Here is an 18,279-nt window from a genome sequence, read left to right on the forward strand (position 1 = left end):
CTTATAATATTTTTGGTAACAGGGTTCAGAAATACGGTTAATAATTATATTAGTAATATATAACAGCCACTTACTAGGTAGCATTTAGTTCACTAAAACCTCATCAGTTCAGTTCAGTCACTCAGTCGTGTCCAGCTCTTTGCGACCCCACGGACCGCAGCACGCCAGGTTTCCCTGTCCCCCACCAGCTCCTGGAGCTTCCTCAAACTCATGTCCATCGACTCAGTGACGCCATCCAACCATCTCATCCTCTGTCGACCCCTTTTCCTCCTGCCTTCAATCTTTCCCAGCCTCAGGGACTTTTCCAATGAGTCAGCTCTTCACATCAGGTGGCCAAAGTATTGGAGTTTCAGCTTCAGCATCAGTCCTTCAGGAGTGATTTCCTTTAGGATTGACTGGCTCCAGCTCCTTGCAGTCCAAGGGACTCTCAAGAGTCTTCTCCAGCACTACAGATCTAAAGCATCAATTCTTCAGCACTCAGCCTTCTTTATGGTCCAACTCTCACATCCACACATGACTACTGGAAAAACCATCACTTTGACTAGACAGATACTTGTTGGCAAAGTAATGTCTCTGCTTTTCAATATGTTGTCTAGGCTGGTCATAGCTTTTCTTCCAAGGAGCAAGCATCTTTTAATTTCATGGCTGCAGTTACCATCGGCAGTAATTATGGAGCCCAAAAAGAGTCTCTCACTGTTTCCATTGTTTCTCCATCTATTTGTCATGGAGTGATGGAACCGGATGCCATGCCGGATGCCATGATCTTAGTTTTCTGAATGTTGAGTTTTAAGCCAGCTTTTTCATTCTCCTCTTTCACTTTCATCAAGAGATTCTTTAGTTTCTCTTCACTTTCTGCCATAAGTTCAGTTCAGTGCTGCTCAGTCGTGTCCGACTCTCTGCGAGCCCATGGACTGCAGCACATCAGGCCACCCTGTCCATCACCAACTCCCAGAGTCCACCCAAACCCACGTCCATTGAGTCAGTGACGCCATCCAACCACCTCATCCTCTGTCGTCCCCTTCTCCTCCTACCCCAATCTTTCCCAGCATCAGGGTCTTTTCCAGTGAGTCTTTCCAGTCTTTTTCAGCTCTTCACATCACGTGGCAAAAAGTACTGGAGGTTCAGCTTCAGCATCAGTCCTTCCAGTGAACACCCAGGACTGATCTCCTTTAGGATGGAATGCTTGGATCTCCCTGCAGTCCAAGGGACTCTGAAGAGTCTTCTCCAACACCACAGTTCAAAAGCATCAATTCTTTGGCCTTCAGCTTTCTTTATAGTCCAACTCTCACATAAATACATGACCACTGGAAAAACCATAGCCTTGACTAGACGGACCTTTGTTCATCTCTGCTTTTCAATATGCTGCCTAGGTTGGTCATAACTTTCCTTCCAAGGAGTAAGTGTCTTCTAATTTCATGCCTGCAATTACCATCTGCAGTGATTTTGGAGCCCATAAAAATAAAGTCATCCACTGTTTCTCCATCTATTTGCCATGAAGTGATGGGACCGGATACCATGATCTTAGTTTTCTGAATGTTGAGCTTTAAGTCAACTTTTTCACTCTCCTCTTTCACTTTCGTCAAGAGACTCTTTAGTTCTTCTTCACTTTCTGCCATAAGCGTGGTACCTGCATATCTGCGGTTATTGATATTTCTCCCTGCAATCTTTTTTCTGTTAGCTTTATAATAGTCTGTCTTAATATAAACAATTGTTGGAATCAATCAATGTCCATTTCAGGAAGCTTCTTGTCTGAATCCGAAGGCACAGCTGTGTCTGTACCCTGCTCAGCAGGCTGAGGGCCTGGGTTGTCTCCTTGTCCATCCCTGCAATCTTGATTCCAACTTGTGCTTCACCCAGCCCGGCATTCTGAATGATGTACTCTGCATATAAGTTAAATAAGCTGAGTGACAATATACAGCCTTGACATACTCCTTTCCCAATCTGGAATCAGTCCATTGTTCCATGTCTGGTTCTAACTGTTGTTTCTTGACCTGCATACAGATTTCTCAGGAGGCAGGTAAGGTGGGCTGGTCTTCCCATCTCTTTAAGAAATTTTCACAGTTCGTTGTGATCGACACAGTCAAAGGCTTTGGTGCAATCAATAAAGCGGATGTTTTTCTGGAATTCTCTTGCTTTTTCTATGATCCAGCAGATGTTGGCAATTTGATCTCTGATTCCTCTGCCTTTTCTAAATCCAGCTTAAACCTCATAATAATTGTAAGACAGATACCATGATCACCTCTGTTACACATACACACTTTCTTACATGGGGAATACATGCAGTTGGTGGGTGTGCAAACTGGTGCAGCTCCTTAGAAGGGTAATTTGGAGACAGCTATGCAAATTAAAGGGAGTCTCTTGGACAGCAAAGAGATCAAATCAGTCAATCCTAAGGGAAATCAACCCTGACTACTCGTTGGAAGGACTGATGCTGAAGATGAAGCTCCAGTATTTTGGTCATCTGATGAGAACAGCTGACTCACTGCAAAAGTCCCTAATTCTGGGAAAGACTGAGAACAGGAGGAGAAGAGGGCGTCAGAGAATGAGATGGCTAAATGGCACCATCAATGCAATGCACATGACTCTGGGCAAACTTCAGGAGATGGTGAGGGACAGAGGACTCACATGCTATTGTTCATGGGGTGGCAAAGAGTCAGACACGACTGGGTGACTGAACAACAACATGCAAACTATCCTTGGACTGAGCAATTTCCCTTCTGAGTCGATACCTACATATACACTTCACAGTGCCCAAAGACACAGAATACTAACCTTAAAAAGCTTATAGCAGTAAAAATCGAGAAACAAATACCTATCAATATAGCAGTGATTAAATAAATTATACAGGTGAAAGAAAAAACCTGAGACTATTAAAGAGAATCATATAGATTCATGTGCTGCTATTGAGCATCTGCCAAGATGCATTAAAGAGGAACAAAATCAGGATCTTTATGTATAACAATTTTAACAATTTATTTTTTAAAGGATGTATGTACACATTACCACTCCAGCTGTGTGCTCTTGGGCACATTTCTTAACTTGCCTCATGGCTTCCTTGTCTGCAAAATGGTACAATAACACACCCCACAAAGTGCACAATAAACATTGCCTGTGGCTATAACTTAATAATTATTTAATAGTGATACTACCACTACTAATACTAAATTTGTCATTATTAGATGGGCTCCTCCAAAAAAATTCATTTCATGTCGGCACTACCCAGTGCCAGGCACGAGGCAGGGATAAGGACACTGGCAAACAGCACCTGCTCTGCTTCCTCACCTGGTTCACAGAGCAGACAGGCTTTCTTTTCCCAGACGTCTAGCCTACATTACCTGCCCCCACCAACAGGCAACAAGAAACCACGGACCGTAAGGTGGGTCTCCACTGCCCAAAAGCTCTCCCCCAGATGCACACAGATTCCATCTCTAATCAAACGTCACCTCCTCAGAGAAGCCTCCCTCACCCTCCCATCTATAGCAGACCCTGCTGCCATCATCCTCCGTCCCCTATTCTGCTTCTGTGCTCTTCAACGCAGTTATTACTAACGACAGTCGAGCTTTAATTACCTCATCTCTCACTCTACAACTGAAGCTCCCAAGAGAGGGACAGGCATCTTATCCTCTGCTCTGTTTATTATGCCTGGAGCAGTCCTCAGCACAGAACAGGTGCTCAATAACTATATGTGAAGAAATGGGACTCCAAGTTAATGAAGGCTACAGAATGGAAAATATCCTTACAAAATAACACTTTAAAAATTACTGTTGTCACTTTATCCTGGCAGAGGGGGTTTTCAAGATACTGTTCAGTTAAAATTTAAGTGTCCTCCAGACTCCACTCCTACTGCATTTAAAAATGCTATTTTTTCCCATGTAGGAAAAATGCTATTTTTTCTTATGTATATTTTAAATTAATATAAAATCATATCAAAATATGCTCAACACTTTTAAGCTAACAGATATCAAAGACAGTGTTATACATTAGGCACAACAATTGCTTAAAAAGGTACTTCTGGAATAAAGCTCAAAGGGCAAATGAAATTAAACCTGCTTCCCTTCACTCCTTCCAACTCAAGCCTCCTGTATACAGGTCAGAACAAGCATGAACTATTAAACAGCTCTGTTAAAGTTTAATATTATGCTGTGTCAAAGTTCCTAAATATTTTAAATATTTGAAAGAGCCATGTGACAGCTAGTAAGCACTGAACAAACTGAGCAGGTATCAGCATATTTCATCTGGTACTTAACCCACCCTCAGATTCGGCTTTTAAAACCTCAGACTAAAGGAAATTCTCTACTTACCAAAATAACTTGCCAAAGCACAGGGGAAAATAAAAACAAAATGCTCTATCAGATCCACAGGTAAAGCAGGTAAAACGCTGCTGTTATTGTTGCTTCAGTGACTTTCCATTCTCAAGGAGGCTAAGTGAAGTCACTCAGTCGTGCCAAACTCTCTGCGACCCCATGGACAGTAGCCTGCCAGGCTACTCCAACCATCGGATTTTCTAGGCAAGAACACTGGAGTGAGCTGCCATTTCCTTCTCCACAGGAGGCTAGGAGTTTATGTAAAAGAAAATGTTGCCATTCACCATCTACAACATAGTAAAAATTTTAAAGTTCTACTGCTAACAAAACGGAGCAAACAAGGTTTAAGAATGTTTATAGGAAGAAATAATGATTCAGAACCCAACAATGTAAAATTCACAATGTCTGGAATCCAATAAAAAATTACCCAACAAGCAAAAAAGCAGAAAAACAAGATCCATATTGGAGATATAAATCAATCAAACCAACCAAGAACTGAAAGTCAAGTTAAAATTAGTGGACAAGGTCACTAAAACAGTTAGTACAACTATATTACATACATTCAAAACCTCAAGTAGAGAGATGGAAGATATAAAAAAGATACAAATTGAAATTCTAAAGATGAAAGCTATACCACATAAGATGAAAATTTACACTGAACAAGATTAATGATAGATTAAACACTGTACAAGAGAGTAGTGAATTTGAAGACAAAGCAATTAAAAAAAAAAAAAGGAAAGGAAAAAGAAAATCAAATAAATGAACAGAGCATCCCTGAGCTGTTGGTCAACTTTAAATAGTCCAATATGAATGGAACTGGAGTTCTCAAAGACAACATTGAGAAGCAAATACACATGAAAAGATAATGACCAAAATTTTCTCAAGTTTGATGAACAAACTCACAGATCTATAAATCTGGATCTATAAATTTAGGTCTATAAACCCAAAGATCCAAGAAAGCTGCTCAATGAACCCCAACCACAAGATACATGAAAAAAGAAAAAGAAAAACCCACTGATTTCAAAAGCACATCAAGGGACTTCCCTGGTAGTCCAGTGGCAAAGGGTCCTTGCTTCCAATGCAGGAGGCCCTGGTTCAATTCCTAGTCAGGGAACTAGATCCCACATGCCACAACCAAATATCCTGCATGCCACAACTAAGAACTGGTACGGTCAAATAAAAAAAGAAATTAAAGGAAAGCACGTCAAAATAAAACTGCAAAACCAGTGATAGGAAAATCTTAAAAGCCGTCAAAGAACAAGGACATGCTATGCAGAAGAACAAAGATCAGGGTGGCAGCAGACCCCCTGTGTGAAGCGATGCAGCAAGAAGACAGTGAAGCAACATCTTTAAGGTAAAAGCGAGAAGGTGTTAGCCCCAAGGATTTGAGTTCCAAGACTTCCGGCGCAGATTCACAATTCTGCGTAGAAAGCTTCTATGGCAGTGGCACCTCTGCATTTTCTCAAACACTAACCTCTCGTTTGGCCAGGTGAGCTACAATATGTATGGCATAGCTTTTTCAGCACAATCTTTCAGACCCAAAGGCATAACATAAGTAATAGTTTGGGATGCGTTTAAGAGAAGTTAATGCACCGTTAGTGATGATTCCTCTCTCGTTTTTGCCCTCAAGAATATTCTAAATATGTGATAATAACTCAACACACTTAAGCAGCACCTATAGCTTACAAAGCACTTTTTAATTTAATCATCACACCAATCCTCTTTTTCACTATTTATTTTTGTTTATTGGCTGCATTGGGCTGTGGTACACAGGCTCTCCATTTGCACCTCCAGAGCATGCAGGCTTAGTTACCATGTGGCATGTGGGATCTTAGTTCCCTGACCAGGAACTGAAATGGCCCCTGAACTGCAAGGTGGACTCTTAACCCCTGGACCACCAGGGAAGTCCCAAATCATCATACCAATTCTCTGAAATACTTATGGAGGGCATTATCACACCCACTGTACAAATGGGGAAACTGAAGTTCAAGAAAGGAAGTGATGTGTCCAAGGATGTGAGATGGAGAAAGTGATGGAGGTGAGGGTAGAAAAGGAGCTTTGCCATTTCCCGGATTCTTCCTCTGGGCCAGGTATAATGCTAGCTTAAGATTAACCTAGCAGGTGTTGCAGCAACAGGGAGGGACCTAGAAATGATCGTACTAAGTGAAGTTAAGACAGAAAGACAAACAGCATACATCACTCATGCAAAATCTACAGACAATAACAATGGACTTATTGACAAAGAACAGATTCACAGACTTCAAAAACAAACTTAACGGTTACCAAAAGGGAAAGGGGGGGAGATACGTTTGGAGTTTGGGATTAACATATACACACTACCATATATAAAATTATCAGCAAGGACCTACAGTATGACACAGAGAACTCTACTCAATATTCTGCATTAACCTATATCGGAAAAGAATCTGAAAAAAAAAAAGGATGTATGTGTAACAATCATTTTCCTGTACACCTGGAACTAACACAACACTGTAAATCAACTATACTCCAAAATATAATAAAAATGAAACTCAATAAAAGATCTATTTAGCGAAGAAAGTTAAACAGCTAGGTATAACCAGCTCTTTCTAACTCCAAGAAGTGCTCACTATTAAACCACAGCTGAAATATATTATCTGAAGGACAAACATTCATTCTGGGTTAGAACCAGAATAATGAAGCTGAAATTCCTACTAAGAAAAGTAAAGCAGATTTCCTGAACAAAGGGGAGTCTTTATTCCATTTACTATAATGGACAAAGCCCACAACGACAGCCCTGCAGCCAGTATCACGTGGCATCTCGGGACTCAGGACAGTGCTTCTCCTCCGCAGCTCCCTACTGCAGACCAAAGCAGGAAGCTACAAAAGAAAGCCCACTGGCAGACAAAACAAATAAGGGCAGAAGGCAGACGTCTAACTTGGCTTAACGAAAAAATTTAAACTCCGGGCAGAAATCAGCAAATGGTGCTCCACCTGAAGCCAAGTCCAGCCCACTGCCTATTTTTATAAGGACCACAAGCTTTGATTTTTTAAAGGCTAGAAAAAAATAATATACGCAACATAAATATATGATAGACATGAAAATCAATTCAAATTTCAGCATCCATAAATTAGGTTTTATTGGACAGTCGTGTCACTTATGAATGACCTACGGCTGCTTTCATGCAACAGCAAAGCTGAATAGTTTCGTTGCCACAGAGATCATAGAGCTCTCAAAGCCTAAGGAAAGACCTGGTGGCTCAGCTGGTAAAGAATCTGCCTGCAGTGCAAGAGACCTGGGTTCCATCCTTGGATCAGGAAGATCCCCTGGAGAAGAGAACTGCAACTCACTCCAGTATTCTTGCCTGGAGAATCTCATGGAGAGAGGAGCCTGGTGGGAGCTCCAGTCCATGGGATGAAAGAGAGCTGGACATGGCTGAGCAACTAACACTCACTCAAAGTCTGAAATATTTATTATCTGGCCCTTTACAAAAAGCCTGTCAACCTCTGCTTTGAGGGAACAGATGAGCCTTTAATAATTTGCCATGAACTTCATTTCTCACAGCTAAGCTTTTAAGAAATTAACTGAAGATCACTAATGCAACAAGCATTTCTTAAGGACCTGCTCTACTCCAGGCACTGTGCTAGCCTCAGGAAACAGTAACAAAAGAGGCAGAGCTGCTACCCTCACGGGGAAGACCAGAGCCAAAAGTTACAGGAGACTGAAGGGGCAGGACTAAGGAAGTACGCAGACGGCAGGCAGCACAGCCTGGCATTGCAGAGCATCATCTCCAGACTCAGACGTCCTTGGTTTGAATCCCAGCTCCACCACCTCCTTTGTGACCTCGGCAATCACTTAAACTTTCTTGGTTTTTCCATCTGATGAGATGAAAATAGTATCCACTCAAGAGGATTGTTTTAAGCATTAAATTAGATAATACTGGGCTAGTAAAAAAAAAAAAAATCATGCAGGTTTTTCCAAAACATCTTACGGAAACACCTGAAAGAACTTTTTGGCTCCCACACATAAAAAGTGCAATGCCTAGCACACAGTAAGTATTTTAAAAAGATAAAAATTTAAGCTTATAAACTGGATTTAGAAAACCTGTGTTGCCACTAAAAGCACATCCCTATTTTCCATAGTCACTTAAACAGAGGGAGCGACAGGTATCGAAGGAAAGTCCACAGGCACAACCGCAATGTGTGCACTCAATGCGGGCAGTGACCCCACCGTCACAGCTCAGTAAAAGCTAATAATGATAATAAGAGCCAGACAGGTTCCAGAAGGCCATGTAAACGCAGCATAAATGGACAAGTGGAAGAACGGAAAAAAGTGAGCTGGGCGATCACTATAAAACTGGGGGAGCTCTGACTCAGTAGTTAGGACTCAGTGCTCTCACTGCCAGGGGTCGCGGTTCAACCCTTGGTCAGCATCATTCCCCTAAACCATAGGGCACAGACAGAAAAAAAAGAAGAAATTTGGATTTTGTTCTAAGTATAAAGGGAAGTCACTGGATTGATTTGTTTGTAAAATTGCTTAATTTATTCTGAGTACATAATCCAATTACATGAATCAAAACTCAAAAGGTTTATTTATGAGGTTATCCAGTAAAACATAAGGCTTCTTCCCACCTCTATCCAACAGCCACACTGTTACCTAAAGGCAACTATTAATACTTCACTGGTCTTTGAGCAGGTTTAGCACGGCAGACCATGATCCAGCTTCTACTGTACATAAATCACTCTGGCTGCCAGGTGGAGATTAAGTAGAAAGGACGGACCTGGGGGGACCAGCTGCACGCTGCTGCGGTAGTCCAAGAGAGATATGACAGCCACTGGGACCAGGCGGAAACAGTGGCGATGGGACAGAAGGACTGATCCAGGACGTATTCTTAGGGTAGAACTGACAAAATTGATGTTACCAGACAGCATTAATGATGACAGCTATAAGCACTGGTTTCCACACACTAGAGTCTACGGGTCTAGTATTTTAGACTTAAATGGCTAAATACTCAAGAGTTCAGTGATTATGAAGACAGGTAATACATGAGAGAATAGATAACAGAAAAAGATTACTAAAATGTGATATTTACAACTGGATTAATATTGTATCAATATGAATTAGATGATGTGAGAAATGACATTTTTGAAGCCAACTCCAAACTGTACTATTGCAGTTGAGGGACTGAAATAGCAGCTATTAAAAAGGCCAAAAAAAAAAGTGAAAGTGAAATCTTTTAACATCAGTATTGGCTACTAGCACATAAGAGAGAAGGCTCAAGTCTTCTTAACAGAACAGAATTCAAGAATATGACATCACACTTATGTGAAGTACTTCTTACCATTCTAATCACTTTAAATGCATCAGAAAAATTTCACCAAGTTACAGTATAAGTGAAAAAAATGGCCATTAATTGACAAGAACATTCATTAAAAAGCAGTCATATCTTCCTGAATAAAGCATGGCACAACCATATACAGGAGCACAATGCAACTGGAAGGAATGAGAAATATGTCTATACTCTAGTCTGGCACAGATGCCACATGTTAAGTGGGGAAAAAAGCCTGATGGCATTAGGGACGCGCAAATCAAAACTGCACGATACCACCTCACCTCATATCCATCAGGATGACCACTGTGGCTACTATCGAAAAAAAAGGAAAATGTTCCCAAGGATGTGAAAAAATTGGAGTCCTTTTGCTCTACTGGTGGGAATATATCAATAAAATGGTACAGCCATTGCGGAAAACAGTACAATGGTTAGTCAAAATTTTTTAAACAGAATTACCATCTGATCCAGCAATTCCATTCCTGAATACATAACACAAAGAACTGAAAGTAGGGTCTCAAGGAGGCTATTTGCACATTCATGTTCATAGCAGCAGTATTCACCATTGCTGATACGTGGAAGCAAACCAAATATTTGCAGAGGGATGAATGAATAAATAAGTGTGGTATTTACATACAATGGAATGTTATTCAGTCTTAAAAAGGAAGAAAATTCTGATACTTTCTATAACATGCATGAACCCTGAGAACACTGTAAGTGAAATTAGGTCAGACAGAAAGACAAATACCACATGATCCCACTTATACATGGAACCTAAAAACAAGACAAAAAGCAATTCCTTAACCAGTATTTTATAATAACTATAAATGGAGTATAAATTTTAAAAATTATTTATCACTACACTGTATACCTGTAACTTACATATTTCTTCAATTTGAAAACAAAAAAATGCAATACCTAAACACTGAAAACAAAATAAAAAACAAAAGAACACCGCACATCCAGTGGCAGCAAAATCATGCAGTAACTACTCTAAGCAACTTTAAAACACAATAATTTGACTACGTATTCCAAATAAGGATACAAAAAACCTCTTAAACACCTTTTATTAGTTGGTGGTAGTGTTCATATTATCCTTCTGATACTGAAATACAGTGTAGGATAAAGCAATGAGGAATTAGAGTCAAGACGTTTGTCTTAGAAGAAAAAAAGAGACACAGGCAAGATTAAAAAGGTTAAACAGAATTCTGTCATCTCGCTTTAGTGTCAGTAATCCGCCATGTGTGCACTGAAAAGATCAATGATCAACTTAGCAGCAATAAACAACCCCACAGGCACAGACTTTAATTACTAAATATTATTTTTTCATTAAAAAAAATCAAGGCCGCTTGGAGAAATGATGATTCCAGGGCTGGGACAAAAAATGTACAACATGAGCCTGGTGTGGTTTGTCATACCAGAAAAAAGAGCCATCAAAGACTTGTGTCTAAAGGATTGAGGAGCCAATTTGAACAGATTTCTATTATACAATGACGGAACAATTTGAGTCTCAGTAAGGATTTGCAATGAACTGAACCATATAAATACGTTTAAATCCATGAATTCACAATGACACAAATACATATACACAACTCACTGGCTACTTTCAGAGGATGCCAACTCATTATTTTGAAAACTAATATAAAATGTAGCAGGATTAAGCATTTATCCTGCCTTTCCTAAGAGAGTTACAATTCAAGGTAACCAAATAATGAAGGAAGGGAAATTGCTCTTTATAGAAATATTCCAGCTAATAAATGATGAAGTTATATAATTAAAATATCGACATTTTTAATACCTACTTAAAGAATGACTCTAAACATTGAGCATTAAGGGATCCAAACATGAAGACAGACCCCTTGCAGCAATACTGACCGACCTAAGGGTTCTCATACTAAGTGCGGCAAGACAAGGGAAGACATCAAATGACACCACCTTAGCGAAATCTAAACAATTACACAAATGAACTTACTTACAAAACAGAAACAGAGTCACAGACTGAACAAATTTATAGCTACCAAAGGGGAAAGAGGGAGCAGAACAAACTGGAGATCTGGGATTAACAGATACACATTACTGTATAAAAAATAGATTTAACAGTACCTACTATATAGCACAAGGAACTATATTCAGTATCTTTTAATAACCTGTAATGGAAAGAAGCTGAAGAGAATATGTATCTGATATACACATGGTATATATACCTGAAATACTATGAATCATCTATACTTCCATTTTAAAAGACTACTAATCCTTATCTGCTACTAACCTACGAAGTCTTCTTGCCAAAAATAAACCAAGCCTGAATCTGATAACGCCTTTAGGTCTAACTAAGTTACATTACATTTACAGCAAATACTACACAGATAAACTACAAAACAATAAAATCCAGACCGTGAGTAATTCCACAGGACAAACCAACAATTTCAGCAACAAATAAATTACAAGCGACAACAAAAGACGGAAGAGGAGCCTATAGATTAAAACATGTCACAATGTACGCCTTTGGATCCTGACTCAAAACTGTTAAAATCAAGAAAATATACACACAGAAACACTTAACAGCTAAAATCATATGACATCTTGGGTATGAGGATACAGGTAAAGCAAAACTAGCCATGAGTAAAATAACTACTGAAGCTAGATGAGGGTAGAGAGGTTTATTACACTAGTCTCTCTACATGTGGTGGGAAGAATTAAACATGTAAAAATAAGTGAATAAGTCCAATTTAATCTCTAAATTTCACATAATAAAAATGTCTCTTTGATATTAGCTGTCAAGCTGTTAAAAATTATGCCAATCAATAAAATTTTAAACCAGTTGGATATCTGATTATTTTTTTAAAGTATCTTTTAAAGTGCTTCAGTATTTACTGATTCAATACAAGGACAACCTGAAAGAACTAACTAAAAACTAATAATCATCTAAAGAAACACCTTTTATAGCAAAATCAGTAACAACTGAATACCAAACAAAACCTTACCAATATCAGACAACACCGAAGAGTTAAAGGAGAAAACGGCTAGCTGTATAAATTATATTTTAGAGAGGAAATTATCCCACCTTTTGAAGACTGGGTAAAATTTAGATTCACGTCTTTCGGTGAGCCTCTGTAACTGAAACCACACAAGCAGTAAAACAAACCATAGCATTTGTCCTGCTGTAAACCACATCAAAACTCTGAAAAACAGTTGGGACTGCCAAAACCATTCACTTCCTTAAAAAACAACTTCACCATTCTAGTGTAACCCACAATCAGAATACCAAGATTCTGGATTTAAATAACTAGTTTACACGTGGGCTGGCACTTGCCCGCTAACTGAAGACCCCAGCTGTACAACCCCACCCTCATATAATTCATCTTTGCCTGGGGTGCCTTCCCCTCTCTGGTGCTCATCGACTCCAACTTCACTGGGAGCCTTCACTGATGTGTTTAAGCAAAGACAGAGTGGACCTTACAACAGCTTATTTCCTATCCTCATTAAGAAGTAACACTTTTCACACCCCCCCCTCAAAAAAAAAAAAATCCTTCTGTAACAACTTACGAGCAGCATTGCACACAATGCTCAGCTACGGTTTTGGCCCGTGCGGATATGACAAATTGCTTTCTGTCATTTAGGCATAAAATCATATGGTCACACCACTACTGGCAGTTGCAGGCTAACCGAAAAAATACTTAAAGGTAAAAATGCATGAAGTGAACGCAAAAGCTTACGAAATCTCCTGACCACCATGAATTACTCGAGCAAAAATAAAACGGTGAAAAGGCAAGAAACCCTCTGACACTCCCCGAGACGAAAAAGAAAGGAAAGAGAGGGCGAGGAGGAGCAACAGCCCCTTCCCTAATCAAGTTGCAGGACAGCCCTATTACCGTCCGCAGGCAGATGTGGCTTCTCTCTTTCGGCAGAAGCTGTCGTTTTCTTAAAAAAAAAAAAAAAAAAAAACACAGAGCAGACGGCTGGCAGGATCCGGATGCCCGCGTCTGCCTGCGTCTGTGCGCGAAGCCTGGAGCCGCTGGCACCGCGGGGCCACGGGCCGGGCCGCCGCGACCACCGCGCAGACCCCCTTGTCCAGCCCGCGCCCTCCTTCTCCACAGGGACCCCCGAAGCCCACCACGCAGCCCACCGACAAGCTGTCCGGCCGTCCCCACAGACCAGCCCCTGGGGCCAAGGGTCTGCAGGATATAGGCCCCCCCCCCCGCCTCCGCCCTTCAAGGCCGACGGCCGAAAGGCGCGGACCCCTCCCATGGCGGCCCCCGCCCTCCGTGCCGCAGCCGAAGGCCCGCCGCTCGGCCTGCAGCCCCGAGCCCGCCGCCGCGCTGCGCACCAGCCTCACCTCAGAAGCGAATGGCGGGCAGCGCGAAGGTGCCTAGGTCCCAGTGCGACAGCCGCCCGTCCGCTCCGGCGACTCGGGCTCCGGCTCCGCCCCCTGTCCGCCGCGCGAACCCCGGCCCGCTGCCCCGGCCCGCCCGGCCTCCCGCCCCCTCAGCCCTCCTCACAGCCCCAGCCGCCCGAGCTGGGTGCGGCCTGCGGCGCCGCAGCCCAACAACGCACCACCCCATAGGCCCAGCCCTTGCCGCACCTCCCAGCAACCCGTGCTGCTATTGGCTGGGCGCGGGCGGAGCCGGGGGGCGGGGCCGAGGCTGCGAGGGGCGCGGCCTGAGCGGGCGGGGTTGCCGCCTGTTGGCAGAGTCGGACTTCGGCCGCCCAGCCCCTGGTCCTGCGGACCGGGCGGGGTCCAGCGCGTGCGGACGGGCGCTCGCAGGCCCACATGCCTCGTCGCTGAAACAGGTCTGGCCGGCGTGCCGGCGGCGCCCGCTCACCCGAAGCCGCTCGGCCACTCATTCATTGTCGATGGTCAGGCTCTTGGAAGCCTCATTCATTTGTCGTTGGTCAGGCTCTTGGAAGGCAGGTTCGCAGGACGCGCAGGAGCTCGCTCCAAAGGATCCGTTCCAGGCCCTTCTCGGCCTGAGGCCCCAGGCCTCTCCCTGCCAGACTCACCCACTCTTCCAGCGGACAGACTCTGCCCCTGTGCCCAGAGTTTGGGGCCGGGCTGGCAGCCAGGGTGGGGCCAAGACAGCGAGGCCTGTGGATCCTGATTAGGCTCCGTCGATGCGGCCGCTGCCTGATGTCCGGAGCCGGGCGTGCTGATGCTGGATGAGCGAGAGCACCAGGGACCTTCGCAGAACCAGGGCATCGGGGAGACCAGGCCATCTGCCAATGACCTGGAGGCGCCTCCCCAAACTGCCCCTCCTGTTGGTCTCATACGAGTCCCCAGAAGACACAGAAGCCATATGGGCTAGCTCCCTTTATAACCATAGTAAGCTGAGGCCCAGGGCTGGGCAGTGAAAGAATAGTATGGAATCCAGGCCTGCCCTCCCAGCAGGGTCCTACTTGGCCTGGTCTGCAGAAGAGTCAGGGACACTCTCCATGGATAAGAGATGGCGACCTCTGATCTCCTGGAAGCAGAATTGTCTCCAGACAAGACTCACAATTCTGCATCACTCACTTTGTTTCCCCTTCACCCAGCAAAAAGGCCTGGCCCACAGGAGACGTCAGTGGGGGCTTGCTGAAGGGAGGAAGGGAGTGGACAACCACTGGGCACATTAAGTGGCGACACAGAAGATACGAAAAAGACCCAGGTCAAACAAAGGTGACAAGTATAACGTCAGATGCAGCAACACGGCCTGATAAGCACAGGGCTCTCCCAGAGCCAGAGGGCGAGTTGAGAACAGTCTGGAATGCATGGTGGAAAAGTGAGGTATTGGGTATCGGTGTGGCTGTGAGGCCAACTGCAGCAGTGGGGGCCTCAGTTTATCCCTCTATCCATCGTCTGGAAGTTCGCCCAGGTACGTGGACCAGTGAAAACACTGAAGAGTCCATGTCTCGATGGACTGAACTGAATGTGAGAAACATCAAGTGGATCTGAGCCCTTCAAGGGGTGGCCTGAGTCGCCATTGGTGCCCAGCCCACATCCCTCTTCTGGGTGCGTGCTACAAGTGGTCCACTCTCCAGGTGGTGTGAGTGGGAGCTGCTAATTGCCACGGACCCCCTTTCTCCAGAGTGCTGCCTCACCCAGGAGGTTATCTCCCTACCTGGACAATAACTGGCTGACCTGGGGTACAAAAGGCTGGTCCCTTCAAAGCAAAACCAACTTTGTAGAACAGTCATACTCCAGAGATTCCCTTAGGTCCAGGTTAAGCTAGTCTCCAGCTGAACCACCTCTTTCCCTTGTTTTTTCCTTGGCACTGTCCTAATTCCCCCATTCGGCTTATCCTGAGAACATTCCCTCAATAAATCACTTGCACAAGATTCCTCTTCAAAGTTTTGCTTCTGAAGAACCCAGTCTTAAGAAAACTGCATATAAGAAACACTATCTACACATTAACACCCAAAAAGTATACAAGCCAGTTAAGGAATGGGCAAAGGACTTGAATCTATATTTCTCCAAAGATATATAGATGGCCAATAAGCACATGAAAAGATGCTCAACATCACTAAACATTTTAAAAAATTGCAAGTCAAAACCACCATGAGATACCATTTAACATCCATTAGGATTGCCATTTTATTTAAAAAAAAATAAGTATTGACAAGGAGTGGAGAAATTGGAACGCTTGTGCATTGCTGGTGGAAATGTAAAATGGTGCATTCAGTGGGGAAAATGGTATGGTGGTTCTTCCAAATGTTAAAGAATTACCATATACCATAGCAATTCCACTTCGTGGTGTATATGAGACTAACATTTGTACATGCATGTTCATAGCAGCATTATTAACCATGAACAAAAGGAGGAAGCAACTCAAGTGTCTTTGACAGACTGATAAACAAAATGTGGCCTGTCCATAACAATGGAATAATATTCAGCCTTAAAAAGGAAATTCTGCCATAGGCTACAATATGGATGAATCTTAAAAGGCATAATGCTAAATGAAACAAGTCAGTCACAAAAACACAAATTATGATTCCACTTGTATGAGGGCCCTGCCAGTGGCCAGTGAAAGTCAGTCATGTCCAACGCTGCAGCCCCATGGAGATAGAGCACACAGTCCATGGAATTCTCTAGGCCAGAATACTGGAGTGCGGCACTTGAGTAGTCAAATTCCTAAGACAGAAAGCAGTGCTGCCAGCGGCTGGAGGAGAGGGAAATGGGAGTTCCTATTTAACAGATACAGAGTCTTAAAGGATGAGAAGGGTTCAGTGGATGGATGGTGGTGACAATCCGCAATGTGAATGTACTGGATGCCACGGAACTGTATGCTTTAAACGGTTAAAATGCTGAACTTACGTACATTTTATAGCCATAAAAAGTTTAAATGCGATGAAAGTACACTTTCCTTTTCAAAAAAAAAAAGAATAAGGGAGGTGCTGTGTATCTTGTGAGTGATACTGTCTTTCGAGTGAAAATTGCTCACTCATCCGACTCTTTGCAAACCCATGGACTATACAGTCCATGAAATTCTCCAGGCCAGAATACTGGCATGGGCAGTCTTTCCCTTCTCCAGGGGATCTTTCCAACCCAGGGATCGAACCCAGGTCTCCCACATTGTAGGCGGATTCTTTACCCACTGAGGCATCAGGGAAGTCTCTATGTAGGAGCTTAAAAAAAAACAACAACAATACAATATTAGACACAAACAACAATGAGTATCAATACCAAACAATGAGACCAATGAAATTAAGCCACCTGAAGGCAGTTCTCTGGCAGTCCAGTGGTTAGTATTCCATGGCTCCACTGTAGGCGGCATGAGTTCGATCCCTGGTCAGGGAACTTGTATCTTGCATGCCACAGAGTACAACCAAAAAAGTCCCCTGAACTCCTTGTGTTGTGCAGGACAGGAAAGGTACCGACTGCTCTAAACTTAGTTAAGAACAGAAATAGACTGTGACACTTTCAATCTAGAAGAGGGAAATGGCATGCTTGAAAAGAAAAAAAGAAAAGGTTGCTCAGTCCAAAAGCAAGAAAAAACAAGAGAAAAAGAAAAACACCAGCACAGATGGAACAATACGACAACAGATTCAATCACGTCAAACACAAATGGACAAATCACTGCAGTTAAAAGACAAAGCGCGTCCTATGTGCCACCGTTACATAACAAAAAATTAAAACCATATATGATAAAGGGAATACGAAATACCTATGAATCAAACCTCACAAAAGCTGAGCAAGACCGCAAAGGACAAATAGCTGTAATGAACTCCCAGTCAAAATACCAACCGAGTTGTCATTAATGGAACCGACTAGATGATTTTAAAACTTACATGAGAGAAAAAACTTACCTGGAAACACTAAGAGCCGGAACAGCCAAGACACATTCAAAGGAAAACATGGACTGACTTTACCAGATACGAGGACTAATTGTTGTTGCTGTTTAGTCAATGGGTTGTGTCTGACTCTTGCGATCCCATAAACTCCAGCCCACTGGTCTCCTCTGTCCATGGGGTTTCTCAGGCAAGAATACTGGAGTGAGTCGCCCTTTTCTTCTCCAGGGGATGTTCTGGACCCAGGGATCAAACCTGCGTCTCCCACATTGGCAGACAGCTTCTTTACCACTGAGCCACCAAGGAGACCCATCAGCACTAACCACACAGCAGCAATTAAGACAGCCTGGTATTGGCACAGAAAGAAACGGGAGCAGAACAGAGGCCAGTCACAGACCTACACG

The 18,279-nt window shown here is 43.0% G+C and overlaps 1 protein-coding gene across 26 annotated transcripts in view; it reads right to left on the reverse strand.

Annotated features, from left to right (window-relative positions):
- Nucleotides 1-18,279, reverse strand: part of ADD1 (adducin 1) — a 99,838-nt gene that overhangs the window by 76,721 nt on the left and 4,838 nt on the right. For 20 of the 26 annotated variants that reach the window (XM_060417704.1, XM_042251701.2, XM_042251706.2 and 17 more), the window contains exon 1: nt 1-14,147. This exon is cut by the window's left edge. The exons of 2 other annotated variants lie outside the window; for them this stretch is intronic. The gene's annotated coding sequence lies outside the window, so the exon portion shown is untranslated. Of the gene's footprint in view, nt 14,148-18,279 lie in introns of those variants that run through there. 4 more of the 26 variants (XM_042251707.2, XM_060417705.1, XM_060417702.1 and 1 more) reach the window with 3 other exon arrangements.

Source organism: Ovis aries, chromosome 6 (assembly GCF_016772045.2).
Source record: "Ovis aries strain OAR_USU_Benz2616 breed Rambouillet chromosome 6, ARS-UI_Ramb_v3.0, whole genome shotgun sequence".
NCBI classification, from domain to species: domain Eukaryota; kingdom Metazoa; phylum Chordata; class Mammalia; order Artiodactyla; family Bovidae; genus Ovis; species Ovis aries.